The following is a 19,762-nucleotide window of genomic DNA, read 5'->3' as shown; positions in this document are numbered from 1 at the left end:
AGACCCTGCTCAATTTCTAAATCCTTTCCTCTTGCCTTATATTTAGCTTAACAAGATCTCTGCTAATTAAAACTCCTTTCCTACCAAGTAACCCCCAGCAAAAAACCATAAAACTGCAGCAAGGCAAATATAATCAAGTTGGTAAAAACTGGTGATAAAGAGAACCTTAAAAGCATCCAGAGAAAAAATATACTTTATATAGAGGAACAAAAATAAGAATGACACTAGACTTCTTTTAAAAAACTGCCATCCTAGCCAGCCCTGGTGGCCTAGTGGTTAAGTTCTGCACACTCCACTTGGGGGGCCTAGGTTCAGTTCCCAGGCGTGGACCTACACCACTCATTTGTCAGTGGCCATGCTGTGGTGGTGGCTCACATACAAAAAGGGAGATTGGCAGTGGATGTTAGCTCAGGGTGAATCTTCCTGAGCAAAAAAAACTGCCATCCAGAAAACAAGTCATATTGTTTTGGATTTGCTGTCTTGGCTGGGAGTTGGTGCCAGTTCACACCAAGAAAAGTTTCGGCAGAGACCAGCAGTGCTGTGCCAGCCACCAGCGACAACCCCCTCACTACGAGCCAGCCATGGGTTGGTCCAGCTCCAAAATTCTGTTTTCATCAGCTTCCTAGGACCAGTTTCAGTTCTGTCTTAGGTCACGTTCCTCATAATATCAGGACAAATACTTGTGTAGGAGGTGACTGGGAAGTACACTTGGGAACAACACGTAAGAAAGGGATGGAGTTGGGGTGGAGCAAAAGAAAAAGTTGAACTGCAGCGAATTTGTGACAGAGGCCTTGACTGATCCCATGGGCCTCTGGAGCTGGGACAGCCCTTCAGAATTGTCCCAGATTGAGGGAAGGGACTGGGCCTTTGTGCTTTCCTATCAACCAGTCGCTGAACACGGGCCGATTCTGGAGAGATGTGACCTTGGCTGAGGCCACTGCCTTCAACCAAACGCTGTCCTAGAGAAGACTGCAGCCGGCATTCCCGGCAGCTGGGGGAATGAAGGGCTCGGCCGAACGGGGGTCTGTGCAGCAAACCTCATAGTCACTGCAGGGATCCCTAGCACTAAACGAACAAGCCAGACAAAGGATCTGTGTGCATGAGAGAGAGGAATAGAGAGGTTATGAGACTCAATGTTTTCCGTTATTTTTTACTTTAGTATTTATTGATTTATTGAAAAGCAATGTCTATTTATTACAGATGATTTGGAAATGAAAGTTTAAATCACCTATAATCTTATCAACCAGATAAACCCTATGAAAATGTTGGAGTTCTGCCTCTGGAACTCTGTGTCTCTTAATGACTCAAGAGAAAGGAGCTCTCTTTTTGTCTTCTAAAGCTTACACGATTGGCTAGGATTAGAGATTAACAATAATTTTTCTTAAAAATTCATGATGAAGCTAAAAATTCAGTGTTCAAAGACCTGCCATTCTTACTGTGTACAATGTCTCAGACCTTTGTGTTTGTGGGTTTTCATCAGCTTTCTGATTTATAACTTGGAAATGCTGAAGACTGCATTCATCTTTAGATCTTAGCCATCTCAGTCTGTCTCCTCACTCTTAAGTGACCTGCTTTGTCAGGCAGCACCTATGCTCAAGCAGAGTCCAGATTTCCTTTTCTTCCCCAGCGTAATTGATATTCGTGTCCCCTCCACTAAGACTTGTATTCCACCAGTTGCTAGGCTAGAATGCTGCTAAGCATTACACTCATTGTTCGTTAAACTGAAAATTAAATTTCAACATCAAACCATAAATCGGAAGGAATTACACAATTTATAAATCACCCAAATGCTGGTTGAAATTTAACTTTGGGAATCAGTGTTGGATAATTCATAAAGCGACTATGTATTTTTTAAGAAAACTATTAGTAAGTTAATTTGGGCGACTCGTGGGCAGCAGTGCCATCTGCAGGCCTCCTCTGATGCAGCTCTTTTTAGTCTCGGGTTCTCTTCTTAAAAGAGATTTGACTACTGAATATTTATGGCTTTATAATGTCAAATTCAAAGCGGTATTAATCACAGAGTTAAGAAGCATGAATTTACAGGTACAGATCCTTGTTAGGGATTTTTAAACCACTGAGCCAATAATCGACTGTCATATCCATATTTATACTAAAATATTAAACAATGTATAAAATCTAGAATACATATGGAATGGGCCTAGAGATTGGAATCATGCAGGACTGGGTTCTAGTTGTGGCTCCATTACTTACCAGCCGTGTGACATTAAAAATTTTACTTAACCTCTCTGAGATCCAGTTTCCTTATTTATAAAATGGGGATAACACTTCCTTCATGACATCTTCAAGAGCTCAAATGAAATAACAAGTATAAAGTGCCTAGCACAGAATGTGCGTACAATATGCCCCCAATTAATAATAGTCCCCTTTCCCTTAAAACAAAAATTCTCAAGGTCATTCATGGCCTTTGTGCCCAGGGAGTTTAAGAGCTGTAAAATCTATCATTACCTTTTTGGGGAAAATGGAGTTTGAAGGAACCGTCTTCCTAGGATACTGATTATCCACCTGTCCTCCATCTCTTTTCATTTTGATGTCTTTTAAAATTTAAATATAGATGTATATGTTGGTAACTGCATAGACTATTCAAGATATTTACAAGAAATTGATAAAGTGATTGCTGAATTTTGGGGCTATGAAGGAGGCTTGTTTTTTTTCGTGTGTATATCCTTGGAACTGTCCTAACTTCTATCATGTACATTACTTTTTTCCGATAAAAATACCAGTAAACAAATATAAACATCTGGAAAAGGAATATATGTGAGATTATCTTTATATGAAAAATGAATGATAATTCCCTCTCCTCACCCCCAAATCTTTACTTCTAAATGAAACAGGGCAGAAAGAAGGGAGCTTAACAGCAATTCAGATTTGGGATAAGCTTTCTCTGAAATCATAATATGTACTCTCAAGGGAGCATGTATTATGTAGTAGACAGTGATTTCTATTTGCAGACTTTTATACAAAGAACTCAGAAAAATCTTTGCCTCAGGGGATTTTACTGTCTGTGTGGAAAGCTGATGTACAAACAGTTCCCCTGATCCATACCACACCAAGACAAGATCCTTTACCTACCCAGTGTAACACTTAAGACCTATTGTAGGCTGGAATTATACTCTGGATGATCCTGCAAGTCCAGGTTGAGCTAGGAAAGATAGAGTAGAATCTGTGCTATCTGGAAGATGTAGCCTAGAATAATTGGCAATCATTTTATTTCTTGTTTCCAAAGACTTCGGAAGCAAATTAATTAGCCTTTGTTAACATCTACGAGGTTGTTGTGTGTTATTCACAGCAAGAGTCACTGCTCCCTCCCACCCTTCACCTGACTGAATCGGACCATTTCCTTAGTACTTGGCTGGGGCATCCACTCCCCTCCTCTACTGAGTGGTTCGCCTCCTGTGTGTGCTCCCCAAAGACCCTGTGCCTGTGTCCAAGACTGAGCTTACCACATTTTGTTAAAGTAATTCATGTATATGTCTGTCTCCTTCCATTAAACCATGAGCTTCTAGAGGCTAGAACTGTCTTGTTCATGTTTATTACCTCTAATATCTATCACGCTAGCATATACTTAGGAGATACTCAAGAAATGGTAAATGAAATGCACGGCTGGCTGTCTGGATCTGTTTCAGGCCTGGGTCACCAGTCTCTCCGTGAGACTTTGTAGAGACAATGTTTCTGGAAAGCCCTCTTCTACAATGTCTGTGATTTTCATGAAACCAATCAGTGTTTTGATCCTCTGAAGGAAAGAGGGTTGACCCTCATTATTCACAACTCCATATTTGCAAACTCATCTACTTGCTAACGTTTATTCGTAAACCTCAAATCAATACTTGCAGCATCTTCAGTCATCGTGGACGTGCCCAGAGGGGCAGAACATTTGACCCACGCGACGCTCACATTTCCAGCTGAAGTTGAACGAGGTGATGCTCTGCCTTCTGGTTTGACGCTAACACAGTAAACAAGTGTCCTTTTTGCAGTCTATGCAGTGCCATGTTTTTCACATCTTTGTGCTTTTTGTCTGTGATTTCACTGTTTAAAATGAACTGCAAGCACAGAGCTGAAGTGCTGTGTAGTGTTCCCAAGCATGGGAAAGCTGTGATGTGCCTTACAGAGACAATGCGCGTGTTAGGTAAGCTTCATTCAAGCATGAGTTATAGTGCTGTTGGCTGAGTTAAATTTAATCAATCAACAATATGCACTAAATACTGTGTCTTTAAACACACATAAAATAAAGTTATCGATTGATGAGCTGATAAAAATGTTGTGACTAGAAGCTCATAGGAACTTAACCCTGCTCTGTTTTCACCCTAGCAGCAAAGTTCAGAATCTGCTAATTCAGTGTCCATGGAGATTGTATAGAACATCACTGCAAATAATGAGAATCAATTGTATTGCCATATGTTAACAAAACAGTGGAGGTATCATGACTGATTTTTCCCCCTATACATTTCTATATTTCCCAAATTCAAAATACATACATTGTTGGAGATAGTGTGTTATCAGTAAAGAACATTGATTTAGCAGTCAGATCTGTTTGAGTTACTGCTCTGCCATTTACTAGCTATGTAACTTTGGGAAAGTTATTTAACCTTTCACAGCCTATTTCCCCATCTGTAAAACGGATAATACTATATACCTTGAGGAGTTATTCTGAGGATTAGAAACAATGTATCTAACGTATCATTATTTGGTACACAATGGACACTCAATAAAAATATAGCAATTAATGCTATTAACTTTCTCCTAGATTAGACTAAGCTGCGGGAGCCCAAGCCCCAGAGGCTCACAGGTCTTTGGAAAATCATGAGTTTCATCCCCGTTGTTACCCCACTCGAAAGCACAAATTTTATAGACTCAACGCCTCAGCTTCTCTCCATTTGTGTTCGTTCTATCAACTATTTTTTGTGTCCATGATATACAGGAACTTTTCTAGAGGTGATTAAAAGAGACGAGGTCTCTGCCTTCTGGTGTACTAAATCGTGTGATTTAGGCCTTTGTAGTAGGACTATAGTAACTTTAACCTCCACTCATGCATCCCATCAAATGCTGGGATGTGGGGCTGGGACAATTAATCCTAAAAAACAGCGTATTCTAGAAAGTGCTTCCTTCTTGAAAAAAGTCCCATCAGCTATTTGCTCAGATACAGCCCTGGCTGTTTGCCCTTACACTCTTCAATGAGCATGGCATCATAAAGCTTGATTTTCCTTCTAACAATAACTCTCCAAAGCTTGTTCCACATGCTCCTTCTTTTAAGATTTCATAACATTCTCCTCTCTCTCTGCCGACCTGCGGAGCTTAAAGCAGCCGTGCATTTACACCAGCTCAGTCTGGTCAATAGGATCTGACTATCGTACAAATTTAGCAAATTTCTAAAATGGAAGCTCTCTTTCAAAAAGAAGTTTTTGAGAATAACTGAATCCACATCTCAGATAAATTTAATAAGGATGCTTTAACTTGGACAAAATTCATGGCACAATTTATGCTTCTAAAAATAAACTACACAAATGGGAGTTCCATTCGGCCTCCCATACAGGGAAGGGAGGCAGTGTGTTTTCCCCGAGTCATGATCTGTCAACTGTGCTGTCCTGTTCCTTAGTGTAAGCGCGCTGGAAATGTCACTACCTATGTTCCCACATGGTGTCCAGGAGGCTGACAAAATTCCTCCCTGTATGGCTCAGTCCCCTTGCTGCCATCACTGGGACAGCGTGCTGGCCTCATCCGTGTGCGCCTCCCGTCTGCATCTTTCTATTTTATCTTGCCTCTGCTTTTGTGTTGCGTTCTGCTTTTCCCTCCTGCACACTGCAGCGTCCTCTCTGCATCCTCTTTCCTTCGGCTGCAGCTCTCAGCCATACTGGAGAGACTGGTTACCTTTGGCAAATGATTTTCTTTTGCCCCCAGAGAAACCAACCCCCTCTCCTCGTGCTTCTCTCACACACCCTGGATCTCCGCGCAGGAAACAGTCAGTAGTTTTCCTTCAATCCAGAACATCCTGGGCCATAGCTGCACAGCAGGGATCAAAGCAGGCGCACATCAAAAGCACCCCTACCAGGAGGAGCGGCCCTGAAGCTTCAGTGCCTCGGGCTCTTGTTATCCTTGCTGCCTGTGAGTCCCTGTATCTCATCTCTTCTTTCGCGTCTGCTGTGCCTTCTCCAGGCTATCAAGGAAATCTGCCTTGTACCAAACTTTCTTAATAATTCCGGACAAAAACTCCTTCAACTTCTCCTCCCTCCATTCTTCCTCTCATAATTAACTAATGGATAAATAATTTCAGTGACAATCACTGCTTCATTTGACAGTTCCTAAGCCCCTATTGTGTGCCAGGTACTACGCCAGATGATGAGGCTAGAGAAATGACTGGTGCACTCCCCACTCTCAAGGAGCTTTCGACGAATGGAGCAAGCCAGCCAACACGTAAACAGATGGTTCTAAAACAGTGTGATCAAGCCCACGGTAGAGGCGGGAGAGGGTCTGGGGGAGTAAATGGGAGGGTCACCATTTCTCAGATAAGGTGATGCCCTAGCTGAGTATTTGCCAGACAAAGGGTGCAGGAATAGAGGGACGGGGGGATGGGAGAGTAGGGCCTTGTAGAAAGGGACAGATCACAGGGATGAGAAATAGCAGGTGTGTTCTGGGAGGGAGGGGTGATAGAGACAGGTCAGGATCACTGAGCTGTGTATCCGAGGCAGGGAGTTGCTGGAGATAGGGCTGCGAAGAAAGAATATGATAAAAATATATCTGTTTCATACTCATGAACTTAGGCTTTTTCCAATAAAGATGAACTTTACTAAACTGTCACCTCCTTATGTCAGGTCAAATAGGCCCCCAAATAAGTTCATGTCCAGTGCCAAAATCCTGTGATCAACAATACTATATATGATTTTAAAAAATTGCAAATGTGGTTAAAATAAGGATGTTGAGATAGATCATCCTAGATTATCGGGTAGACCCAATATAATCACAAAGGTCCTTATAAAAGAACAACAGAAGGATCAGAGACAGAGAGATGTGAAGATGGAAGCAGAAGATAGAGAGAAGATGCTGTGCTGTTGGCTTCAAGATACGGGAAGGGGCCCCAAGCCAAATAAAGGCGGCCTCTACAAGCTGGGAAAGTCAGGAAACTAAGGAGTTTCTACCAAGATATCTTCAAAGGCCACACTAAGTTTAACATTATATGATAATATGTTCTATAGTATTAGCTAACTGCTAGTAGTTGGCTCAGAGTAGCAAATAAGCAAATATCTATCATGTGATGTCTGTCCCTTATCTTTAGTTACAGTTTGTATTGAGCAGCTATTTTTGCATTAAACGACCACACCCAAAATTTAAAAGCTTGAAACAATGACCATTTATTTAGCTCACAATTCTGCAGTTCAGCAATTTCAGCTGGGCTCAGAAGGACAGTTTTTCTGGTCTTACCTGATCTAGAATGGCCTCAGCTGAGATGACTTAGCTCCCTTTCCTGGGGTCTCACCTTCCAGCAGTCTAGCCTGGGCTTTTTCTCATAGCAGAGGCAAAGCCCCAAGAAGCAGAGTGGAACTACGCAAGGCCCTAGAGGATTAGGCCTGAGACTGGCAAACCATCCCTTCTCTGGCATTCTGCTGGTCTAATGAAGGCCCAGCCCAGCCCAGAATCAATGAGTGGGAAAACAGACTCCATCTTTTGACAGGAGGAGTTGCAGAGACATATTGCAGAGGGCATGGATAAGGAGAGAACATGCACTGGGGTCCCCATTGTCATCAATCTTCCACATAGCCCAACAATTCTTTTTCTTTCTCACTCCCAGCATCATAACTACTCTCCTTCTGAAGTGACAATGATAACAATAGCTAACATTTATTGAGCACTTTTTCCCAGGCACTATTCTGAGCCATTTATGTTAATAATTCATTTATTTTCATGAGAACTCTTTGAGGTAGGTATAATTATTACTGGTATATTACAATGAGGAAACAAAGGCAAGAAGAGGTAATTTACCAGATCCTTTCTGCCAGGGAAAAAATGCTCTCAGAGGACGAGCCATGTGATGTTGATCAGAATTAAGCCAGAACCGAACAGCTCTCTGGATCATCTGAGGACATGAACATCATTCTAGAGCCTCTGTCACTGCAAAAGGCATTCCTTTCCCACAGATTCAGGGGCTGAAGTGCTCAAGAGAACAAAGCTGTCCCACCATTGTTAGAGAGATATTTGTACATTTGCAATCCCAGCCAATGATTTTAAAAAGGTAAAATTTTAAATCATCTTTAATGGAAAGAATTCCGCTGTATAAGGTTTCTTCGCTATCCCTATAGAATCCATTTTGTTTTAATTCCAGGAATAGGTATCAAATGACAATGATGCCAGACACGGGGATATCAAGAACCATGGGTGTGTCTGGCCCAGTGGCGTAGTGGTTAAATTTACGTGATCTGCTTTGGGGGCTAGGGTTCGCTGGTTCATATCCTGGGCATGGACCTACACTCCGCTCATCAAGTCATACTGTGGCAGCATCCCACATACAAAGAAAATGAAGAAGAAAGAACCAAGAGGACCTTTTACTTTGACACGGCAAAGTAAACTTCAACTAATTAGACAGTTCTAGAGGGAGCACCAACCAAGTCATTCTAGAGCAGTGGGTCTTTCCCCAGAGCCACAAAGCTGTTGCTCAGTGACCTCAACTTTGAAGCACTCTCTAACCAATAAGACCAAGGGCCTCTGCCTCTGAGTCTGATCTTGCCTTTTTAGCTTTTCCTCCCCTGATACAGGCATCTAAGTAAGCTTTATTGTGCCTGCCCTGCCTCAGGTAGCCCACATGCCTGGTTCCAGCGTTTCTCAACCTTGCCTAGTCTATCAAATCAGACCTAGTGAGTCCGAATCTTCAGACAGAATCTGTATTTCTAACAAGTACCTCAGGCGATTCTCATGACCATGTAGACTTGGTAAACACGGCCTGCTCTCTTATCTAGCATGATTTTAATTAGCATGATTATTTTAATTTAGCATGATTATACTCTAATTCTGATAGGCTTGACTGAGTCCTAAAAGCTGTGTTCATGAAAATTGGTTTCCATGGTGAAAAGTCAGCTTTGCCTGGGAACTCAGCCTGGGCCTTCATGTTGGGTATAGCCCAATGGGGAGACAAGACCCGGAGCCCCTGCCCCTGATAATTACAAGTAGAAAAGTGCTATCTGGCATCCATATGGGCTGTTGGAAGTAAATGTTCTCTGGTGGGGAGAAAAGACTAAGGCTGATGAATACGAAAACAAATATGCTTTAATATACCTTAAATCTAGGTGCTATATCCTATACCAAGGCCATTTCAATTTTGGCTGAATGAGAGTAAAAGTAAAGAGACCTTGGGCTTTAACTAATAGATTAGATTTCCTAACGTGTAAAATGAGAGGTTTTGAATTATTGAATTGATTGTAGTTTTACTATACTGATCTGATTAGTTAATTTAATAAAGAGCAATAAATCTATTGTTTCTATAAACCTAGCTATTGTTCTCCAATTACTCCAATTTTGGATCTGGGGCATGGAGGAAGAAGGAACTCCTCGTCATTTCCTTTTCTCGCCACCTTTCCTCTTTTAAGAAACTCTGAAGGGGTCCGATGGTCCAATGATTGGTTGAAATACTTTTCACCTATTCCCAAGCAGAGAAAATTTATCTAACGCCCTTCAAGAGAAGAAATGGCACCCCTGTTTCTTCTTCTACTCCATTTCAAATGTTCACTTTACCGATTCTTTCAAATCTATGATCTGTTTGCTATGAGTTTCATAGTCATAATAATCTAAGATAGCTCTTTTGAATGTAACGGTTAAAATGTAACTTCATGCAATTGGAACCTTTCTAAACTCAGTTGTTAAAAGAAATTCCCAATTAAACAAAACATCTCTAATTAATGAATACAAAAAATAACACATTAGGGACTCAAAAAGTGTCCTCATCAAAAAAATAAAACAGGAATTTGACTCAACAGCAGATGATTCAGACAAAAAAATAAGTGTTCATTCAGAAGTATAAACATTACAGATCGAAATGTTTTATAAGAGCAAGATTCTTTGCATAATTGCCTCGACTGCACACAACGTGGGCAGATATGATTAACTTAGCTAAAGAAAGATTATGAGGGATTTACAGTGGGGAAAAAAACTGCTAGCAAATCTGATTGAATGTGAATTTCTGCTTTTACAGATAGGTGCCAGGAAAAGACATTGTAGCAGTTTCATGGAATATTTCCCAGCTTTAATGCACATTTTTGTGCTGTTATCAGCAGTTGCAAACTAAGCGACAAAGCTTGCATGGTAAACTATTATAATCTACTGATCTGGTTTTCTTCCTTGCAGTTTTTTTTTCTTTTTCATATGCAAGATAAGCAGAGTCTGGAAATAAGTAATTCAACACTTCTGATTTAGGCATCTTTAATGAATTCTTTTCTGATATTTCACCTTTTCATAATTACATTTGATATCTGGTCAAATGTTTAATTATAAAATGTTCTTAAAGCCCTGTGACTTACACACCTTCACACTTTCTTTTGCGTGTGGTTTTCTCCTTCTCTTCCCCTGTGCGCCCTTTACGGTTCTGCTGGTTTCATAGAAGGACCTCCTGAGAAGCAACTTAACTCTAGCAGAGGTTTTCAACCTGACATCTCATCTTACAAACTTGACTAGTGAACTCAGGGTATTGACTCATGGTTTGAATAACTTGGCCTGAGCAAAAATATTATATTCCACAGATATTCTAAAAAGTAATCTGCTTGCCCATTTTCTACGGTGGCCCAAGGCCATTTTTTTATAAAATATCTGTTTTATTGAACGGGCAGCTTTAGAAGACGCTCTTTGGGAACTGGGAATTCTCTTCATAAACCATAATAATAACATCCTCATCAGATATAGATGTTATCTTGGAAAATGGGTTTACCTTTTCCTTTTTTTCAGCTGTGCTCAGTCATTTTGCTGGTAGCGAATTAGGCTTAATAAGGACGAGGAGTTGTTCATTCAACTATTTATTCTTCATTTCTAGACATTGTTCCAGACGCTAGAGACACACGGTTCCTGCTGCTGTGGACCTGGTCCACAATTAACCACTGCTCTTCTTTTTGCTTTACGTTGGAAGATCACAGAGCCATCTTTGCCTTATTGTGAAGTGAATGCTGAATGATGCTCAAGCGGACACATAATTAGCTTCTTACTTCTTTCAATTAGGAAGTACTACAACTCATTTATTTACATTTGAAGGCAAAAAAAACTCGAATTTGTCATAGAAAATTAATATTAAATCTTTAGAAAACATATACTGAGCTCTTCGCCTATTGTTACTATGACACACCAACCTCAGTTGTGCTTGAGAATAAATGTGTTGGTCATTTTGACTGACAGGTGTCAGGGCAGTGATCTAAAAGTAACCAAAAGACCCATTTATCCAAAATAACTCCCTTGACAGTCAACTCTAGTACAGAAAATTCACACCGCTCATTCATCTCTTTATCCATTCATTTATTCACTCACTGACACCTGCTATGTGCTCTGCATTGTGCTAGAAAATGAAGATAAAAGACTAAATAAGACACCCAAGTCCTAACACAAAGAAGCTCACAGACTGGGTAGAGAAGGAGATGAGTAAATTGCCAATTATAATACAACATAACAAGTGCTATATTAGGAGAAGCATCAAGCTGTGAGGTAACTCATGTCATATGTTGTGTATTTGGGGGATTATAAAGTCTTTCTATCCTAATTAAATAAAACATCTCAATTAACAAATGCAAAAAATAATACATTAGGCACTCAAAACTTGTCCTCACTCAAACTGGAATGAAATTTGATGAAGAAAGGGAATTTGTATTTTTATTCATTGCCATGTACATCATGTATGACACTATTTATATCTTATAAGTCTCAACAGTAATCTTTCTTAAATTCCTTGCCCCCTGCATTATTCAACTTCCAACACCACCATATCACACCTAATGCCTTCAGTCATGAAACTATATAATCTCATTTTCCCACTTCCAAAGATGCACAACACAAGCCCCCAAGCTGTTCTCTATGAAGCTTAGGCAGTTCTCTGAAATGTATTTCAAAAAAATATTTATCAATTGGTGAACTTCAGCTCCCCACCAAAATTAAGCACAAAGGACCAGATTTACCTGACTTACCTCTTGCCTGAAATAATAAAAAAATTAACAACAGTGTTTAAGATACTGAACATTAGCCAATAAAAAACAATGATCACTAAACAAGGTAAGCCATTCAGTTGCACCAACCTAACACTATGAAAGGTTCCCAGGCTGTGATGCCCAGAAAATGAACCTGCATAGAGCCTGGAAGACTCTGAGTTGAGGAGATGAAGCTGAGAATCTTGGGAGAACAAGGTGACTAGAGTTCACAGGAAAGAGTCCTATAGAGAGGGAAACCTACAGAGAGAGGATTCTGAAGCCCTGCAAAGTGGCCCCACTGGGGATTCAGCTGAAATACTCATCAGTGCTTCTGTGTGAGAAAGTTACCTAAGGCCAAGAGAATCACCTGAATGGATTAGAAGCAACAGTGCTAATCACTCACATAGAGCTGAGAATAGAACCTATTCCCACCATCCAGACTGGAAAACCTCATGATTAATGGTGAATTTGGTAGAATACACAGAAGAATCTTGCCTCAGTATTACATAGCGATACTGTGTAATGAAGTATTGAGGAAAATTGGCCTTACACTGAGCGCCGCTTCAATCCCACCTTAAAAATCTTAAAAACAAACCTCAAAAAGATCAACCTGCTTCCAAAAACACTGAGTCCCAGAACAAAGCTCAAACATATTTAAAAGAAATACAAATAAACCTACCAACCAATGAAGTAAAATTGAAAATGTGTGGCATCCAATCAAAAATTACCCGACATGCAAGAGACAGAAAAATATAACCCATTATTAAGACAAAAATCAATCAATTGACACTGACACCAGAACTGACACATATATTATAATTAACAGTCAGGTACATTTGAACATTCAAAAAGTTAGGTAGAGAGACGGGAGATATAAAAAAGATCCAAACAGAAATTCTACATATGAAAACTGCAATGTCTGATAGGAAAAATACAGTGGATGGGATTAACCAAAAAAAGAAAGACTTGATTAATCCAAAAGAAGACAGAAAAAAAGACAAAGGGAGAACAAGAACAGGAGAGATGAACAGAAAAAAAATAACAAGATGATAGACACAAATTTAACTATGTCGATAATCACATTTAATGTAAGTGGTCTATAAATCCCAATTAAAGGGCATATATCGTCAGACTGGATAAAAAAGCATGACCAAACTATATTCGACCAGCAAGAAATGCAGTTTAAACTAAAAGACACAAATAGGTTGAAAATAAAAAGATGGCTCTTTGAGAAGATCAATAAAACTGATAAACCTCTAGCCAGACTTATCCGTAAAAAAAAAAGGAAGAAGGCACAATTACGAAGACCAGGAATGAGAGATGCAACATAACTATAGATTCTATAGATATTAAAAAGACAGTATGGAATTATTATGAACAACTTTATGCCAATATATTCACTACCTTAGATGAAATGGAAAATTTCTTTGAAAGACACAAACTAGCACATCTCATGAAATGGATATCTCAAATAAAATAGATAACCTAGGGTTGTATATCTATTAAAGAAATAGAATCTGTACTTTCAAAAAAGAAAGCTCCAGGCTCAAATGGCTTCACTAGTGAACTCTACCAACCATTTAAGGAATAAATAATAGTAATTCTGTACAAAGTCTTTCAGAAAAGTTAAGAGCCAATAACAATTTCCAACCCACTCTTTGAAGCCATCATTACCTTGATATCAAAACCAGACAAAGCATTGCAAGAAAAAACGCACTCTTGACCAGTATCCTACATGAATGTAGATACAAAAACTCTTAAAATTTTAGCAAATAGAATCTAAAAGTTGATAAAAACATAATATACATTTCTGGTTTACCCCAGAAATGTAAAGTTGGTTGAATATTCTAAATAAATTTAATTCACCATATTAACAAACTAATAAACAATATCCATATGATCATCTTAATGAATAGAAAAAGCATTCAACATAAACTAACATTCATTCTTAATTATAACGCTCAAAAAGTAGGAAATTTCTTAACCTGATAAGGCACATCTATGAAAAAACTACGGGTAACGTCAATCGTACTTTATGATGAAAGACAATACTTTCTACTTCACATCAAAAACAAGACAAGAATGTCCTCTCTTGCCACTTCTATTCGACACCGTCCTGGAGGTTCTAGCTAGTGCAACAAGGAAAGAAAATAAAAGAAATAAAAGCCTTCTCGATTGGAAAGGAAGAAGCCAAAATTTTATTCATAGCAACATGGTTTTCTACGTAGAAAATATGATGGAATCTATTTTTAAAAAGTTACTAGAACTAATAAGGTTAGAAAGATTGCAGGATACAAGTTCAATATACGAAAATCAAATTTATTTCTCTACACTAGCATCCAACAAACAGAAGTTTAAATTTAAAAAAATACCATTTACAATAGCGTAAAATATTTAATAACTGCTTGCTAAGTGCTGGGTTCTATGATACAGTGACAGACAAGGGCACTATCTCCAAGAATCTCTTTAAGTGGGGAAACAAACATAAAAACAGATAATACACTCTGACGAGGAACAGAGATAAGTGTGGACATTCAGTCAGTTACTATTAACAACTTTCTCCTGTTGGGAAACCTATTCTCCCATTTTCTGGGCAGGACCCACAGGCAATCCAGTAACCCCATAAACTGCAGCGGCACAACCGGGATTCCTAATGCTGTTAGAATAGCTGTTTTTATGATGTTCATGTGCCTGAAGTTAAGAGGATAATTCATTCCTAATCCACATTTGAGGTTCTTTTGTCTAATAAACCAGTTCTCTGGGCCGGAGAGAGGGAGAAAATTCCTTTCTAGAGGTGTCAGCTGCCCATTCCTTTTTGCATTTGTACCAACTGGCAGATCCTGAGAACTTAAAGGGGTCCTGAGGCCTTCAACGGCGGAGGCACCGTTAATCCCATAGAGCTGGCCCAGATTCCTCTTTTGAGCTTTTCTTTGTTTGTATGAATCAAGAGCTGATTAATTAAATGAGAATAATCAAGATTTTAAGTAAAATATTTCAAATTCTTTAGAAAAAACAAACCCAAATCCTCAAGCACTCGTTTATAAACACAATTTTAAAATTATTCTTGTGATCAGTTGTTTAAGGCCATTCTTCCAGCAGCCTTGGCTAACTTGGTTGAACAGCCAAGTTTTATTGAGTTCTTATAGTGATGCCCTGAGCATAACGATGCATAAGTGTGACAGCTGGCTACGGCCAGGCTCTACCTTTTTAAGATATCAGATGTCAAAACACATCACACCCAAGCCAGAGACCACAATTAATTTAAATTATTATTCACACAGGTGTGTGCAAAATAAGAGGGATTCCGAGAGTGAGGAACAAGACCCACCAGAAGGGGGTGCTCTGATGTCTACCGGAGGAGACCAGAGAGAGACTGAGTGTGCATGGTCAGGGGATTATTTACATACCCCTCCTTCCTCACCACTTTTTTTTTTTTTTTTTTTTTTTTGCTGAGGAAGATTCACCCTGCACTAACATCCATGCCAATCTTCCTCTATTTTTTAGTATATGGGCCACCAGCATAGCGTGACTGCTAACAGAGCAGTGTAGGTCTGCACCTGGGAACCAAACCCTGGCCATGGAAGTGGAGCATGCTGAACTTAACCACTAGGCCACTGGAGCTGGCCCTACCCACAACATATTTAAATGATGCCAGGGCAGACTAAGTTCTGGCAGTGGCGGGGAGAGACGAGAGAGGCAGAATAAGTTGCCCCGCATGTGATTTGTAGGGGTGCAACAGAAGTGAGTGCAAAGCTTTTTCTAATCTATTGGTTTTCACCTTGGAGGAGCAGCTAGGGTGGCTGCCAGTTTCCAGCCTGATAGGTGTCGAATGGTTTAGCCAAATGCCGTTGTGCCAGGGTGATTTAATTCCATCTCTCTACAACAAGCAAGAAGCTCACCATCTAAAGTGGAAGATAGATGTGCTAGCAAATGAAACTACATAATGTGATATATACAAAAATAGACATACATAAGTTTCAAAAAACACAAGAGAGCATCCTGTCTGAAGCATCACAGGAAGGCGATGCTCTATCAGAGTTGTGATGGAAACTGGGCATTTGCCAGACAGACAAGGGCGGGAAAGTTCCAAGCAGAGGTGCTAGACTGTGTGAACAAAGGGAAGCATGAAATGGTATGCAATCGATGAGAAGTAACAAACAGCCTGGTACTGCTGGAGCACAAATGAAAGAGGAGAGCACTGATGATGGCCCTGAGAAGGAGGCAAGGGTCAGGATGTGGAGGATCTTATAGCTATTCTAAAGTGCTTGGACTTCATCCAGTAAGTAATACAGACTTCTTGAAAGGTTCTAAGTGTAGAAGGGACATAGTCTTATTTTCCTTCAGGAAGAATGACTCCGACAGTATGGTTGGGGAATGGCTGAAGACACAGATTAGGGGCAAGTTGGCTGGGAAGCTTCCAGGAGCATCTGTCTACAAGGAGCACTAAAATACCAATAAGCATGTAAGGAAATCGAGAAAATAATATTTACCAGAACTAACATATGTGGGTGGAAGTAATACTTATAAGAACACAGACTGGAATCGGACTGCTTTGGTTTGAATCCCATTTCCAGCGAGCAAGTTCCTTCAGGGTAAGGAGGCTCGGGGGTGCTGCAGGAGGGAAGAAGAAGGATGGAGAAGTAAGCCTCATGGAGAAGATGAACACCTTACATCATCTCAAATTTACTTGGGAACTCTCAATATATCCATTTCCACTCAACCATTATTCCTCTAGTCTTAAAGAATAGAATGATACTCATTCAGTTGTGCAAACAAAAACCTAAAAATCCTATTTGGTTCTCCTATGTACCAGGCTGCAGAAACAACCCCAATCCTTCATCCTTCCCTGTATCCATGACGTTGCCATGGGACACTTTAGTTCTCATTAAAGACTAAAAGGGCAGAGGCTTTTTTCACACCCCTTGAAGTATGGGCTGTCCTCATGACTTGCATTGGCTAATAGAAGGTAGTGGAAGTGACAGTGTATCAATCCTGAGCCGAGCCCTGAAGCGGCTTTTCGTGTTTTTAGCCGAGGTTTTTCATCTCTGCCATTGCCAGGAGGATATGCCCAGGTTACTCTACCAGACAGGAGACACGTGTAGTAGTCAAGTTACCCCAATCATCCCAGTTGAGACCTAGATCAGCTCATAGCCAGGCAAAGTCCAGTTACGAGAGCAAGTGCAGCCAATATCAGCAGATCTACCTAGCCAACCCCCCAGACACCTGCTGTTGTATGACACTGAGATTTGGTGCTTAACATTCATGCTACAGTATTAGCAATAGGTAAATGATATGCCCCATTATCCCATTTTCTTACATCCCAGACATATTAATTATATCACACAAGTCCTGTACTTCTACCAGTAAAACATCTCAAATCCATTCACTTTCTTCCCGTCTGCGCTGCTCCGCTCTGGTCTAAGAACCACTGTCAGGCCACCTGAACTACTGCTTTCTCTGCTTCCACCCTAGACACTTACAATCCAGTCTTCAAACATCAGAGAGTGGTTTTTTTCCCCAAATATAAATCAGATCACTTCAGTCATTCCCCTACTTAAAACCCTTTAATCTCTTCTCATTGCTCTCAGGATACAATCCAGCCTCCTCACCATGACCTCCAGGCCCTGGATGGTCTTCCAAAAACCAGGATGAAAAAGTAGCTCATGTTAAACTCTCAAAAGTGGTTTCCTCAAAGAAATGTTCCTGTTAAGAAATCTCTGCTTGAAGAAAGGTGTTTTACTGCTTCAATTTATGGAATGTTATTTTGGTAAATGTATCAAAATGAAACAGTTTCTTTGGCAGACACAGAAACTGAACATGAAGATCTGATTTTACCAAATAACAAAAAATTAAGGTGGAGAATAAGGGGACAGGATGGAAGGAAAAGTAACAGTACACTGGTAATCCAGTGCATACCCCCGAAATGACAAAAGGATACAGTTAGACCTGAAAAAGAGGCCTACACGTGGAGCTTTAGGAGCCAAGAGGTCCAAACGATGCTTTGGAAAGGATACAGCGCAGTGTTCTCTGACTTCACACCAACAGGAGACTAGGAGAGATGGGGTACTGCTGAGGGAGGCGGTATTAGCTGAAGATCAGACATGAAGTCACACTTCCCAAGAATCTGCAACCGTAAGTGTTATTTAATATTTGTGAAGAGTGCTTTTGGCTAAAAAATATTTGTGCATATTTTTCCTCTTTGATACCTGAAGAACTCAGGGTTCAGTGAAGTTCGGTGCACAATAATTCGTTCTCATCCTGACTTTAGTCGAGCATGCTAACTTGATGACTCATGATCCGTGAGTCTACAGGTCTTCCAGGAGTGAATTGCCTTGATTTGTACTTTTGAAACAAATAGCCCTCGAGCAGCTGATTTCTAGGATCGAAATAGGTTGAAAAATAAAGGCTACCAAAGATGCAAACAAAATGGAAAAATCACTAAAATCACTTCCTGTTTTTAAACAACACTGTTACAGGCCCAGAATACTGAAGACAGGACAGGGATGCCTAAGAAAGGCATGTGGTGCAGTCAGGGCCCAAGAAGGATGGGCTTTCAGCACAAGGAAGTGCTCTTCAACATAAAGCGCAGTGTGTCAGTGCTCCACTGCTCAGCCAGTGGAGGTTTCCTGGCACCTGGCTGCCATAAAGCCTTCTCCTTTGGCCCTTGTAATGGGAGGGGAAAGTGAAGAAAAGCAACTGGGTCCTGGTATTTCTGGAATTTCTCTTCAGTGGACTGACAGTGTATACATATCCCAACATGGCCCATAACTCTACTCAAGAAGGAGACTCTTCCAAGAAAAGGAAGTCCTACAGAAACGGCGTAAGAGATGGAAAGTCCTTCTAAGATGTGCCTCCCCTGCCTTCTCTCACTCCGCTCCCTTCACCGGGAATGTCCTCTCCATCTTCTCTGTGTCCGGCCCCATCCATCCTTCAGACTCGGGCTCACTCCACTTCCTTATGAAGTCTTCAAACGATTACAGCCCCCAGCAATCTACTTCTTTAATAAATTTATCAAAGTCAGAACTCATTCTCTTCGCATCACTGAAACATCACACACACACACACACACACACACACACACACTCACAGTGTGCACTATCTTAATGAATTATACCATATTTCAAGCCAGAAACCTAGTGGTCATCCTTTCTCTGCCTTTTATTTCCCCAACGCCTTTACCAACCACAAAGCTTGATCAGGCCTCTTCTGAAATATCTGTTGAATCTGACCATTCATATCTGTCCCCAGTGCACCACCCCCTACATCAGCTACCTCCACTTGTTTGGTCTCTCTCTAATTTATCTTGCCCAAATCTCCCATTCCAACATATTATCCACAATGTCATCAAAGTGGTCTTAATCAAATGCACATCAGATCATGTCACTTTTCCAGATAAAAACTTCCAGTGATTCCTTCTGTTCTCATGACATGGGTCTTGATTTCTCTACAAAGTCTACAAGGCTCTGCGATCGAGGTTTATGGAAATATGAAGGAAACAGTGCTATCTACTCTTGAGTGCAGCACACAAACCAGTGAACAGGAGGGTGAGGCCGAGAGCAAGCCAGCATTAATGATAAGGAAGCTTCTGAAAAGCGTTCCAGCCTCAG

This window comes from Equus asinus, chromosome 16 (assembly GCF_041296235.1).
Source record: "Equus asinus isolate D_3611 breed Donkey chromosome 16, EquAss-T2T_v2, whole genome shotgun sequence".
Classification (NCBI taxonomy): domain Eukaryota; kingdom Metazoa; phylum Chordata; class Mammalia; order Perissodactyla; family Equidae; genus Equus; species Equus asinus.
Note: the sequence above shows the minus strand (reverse complement) of the source record.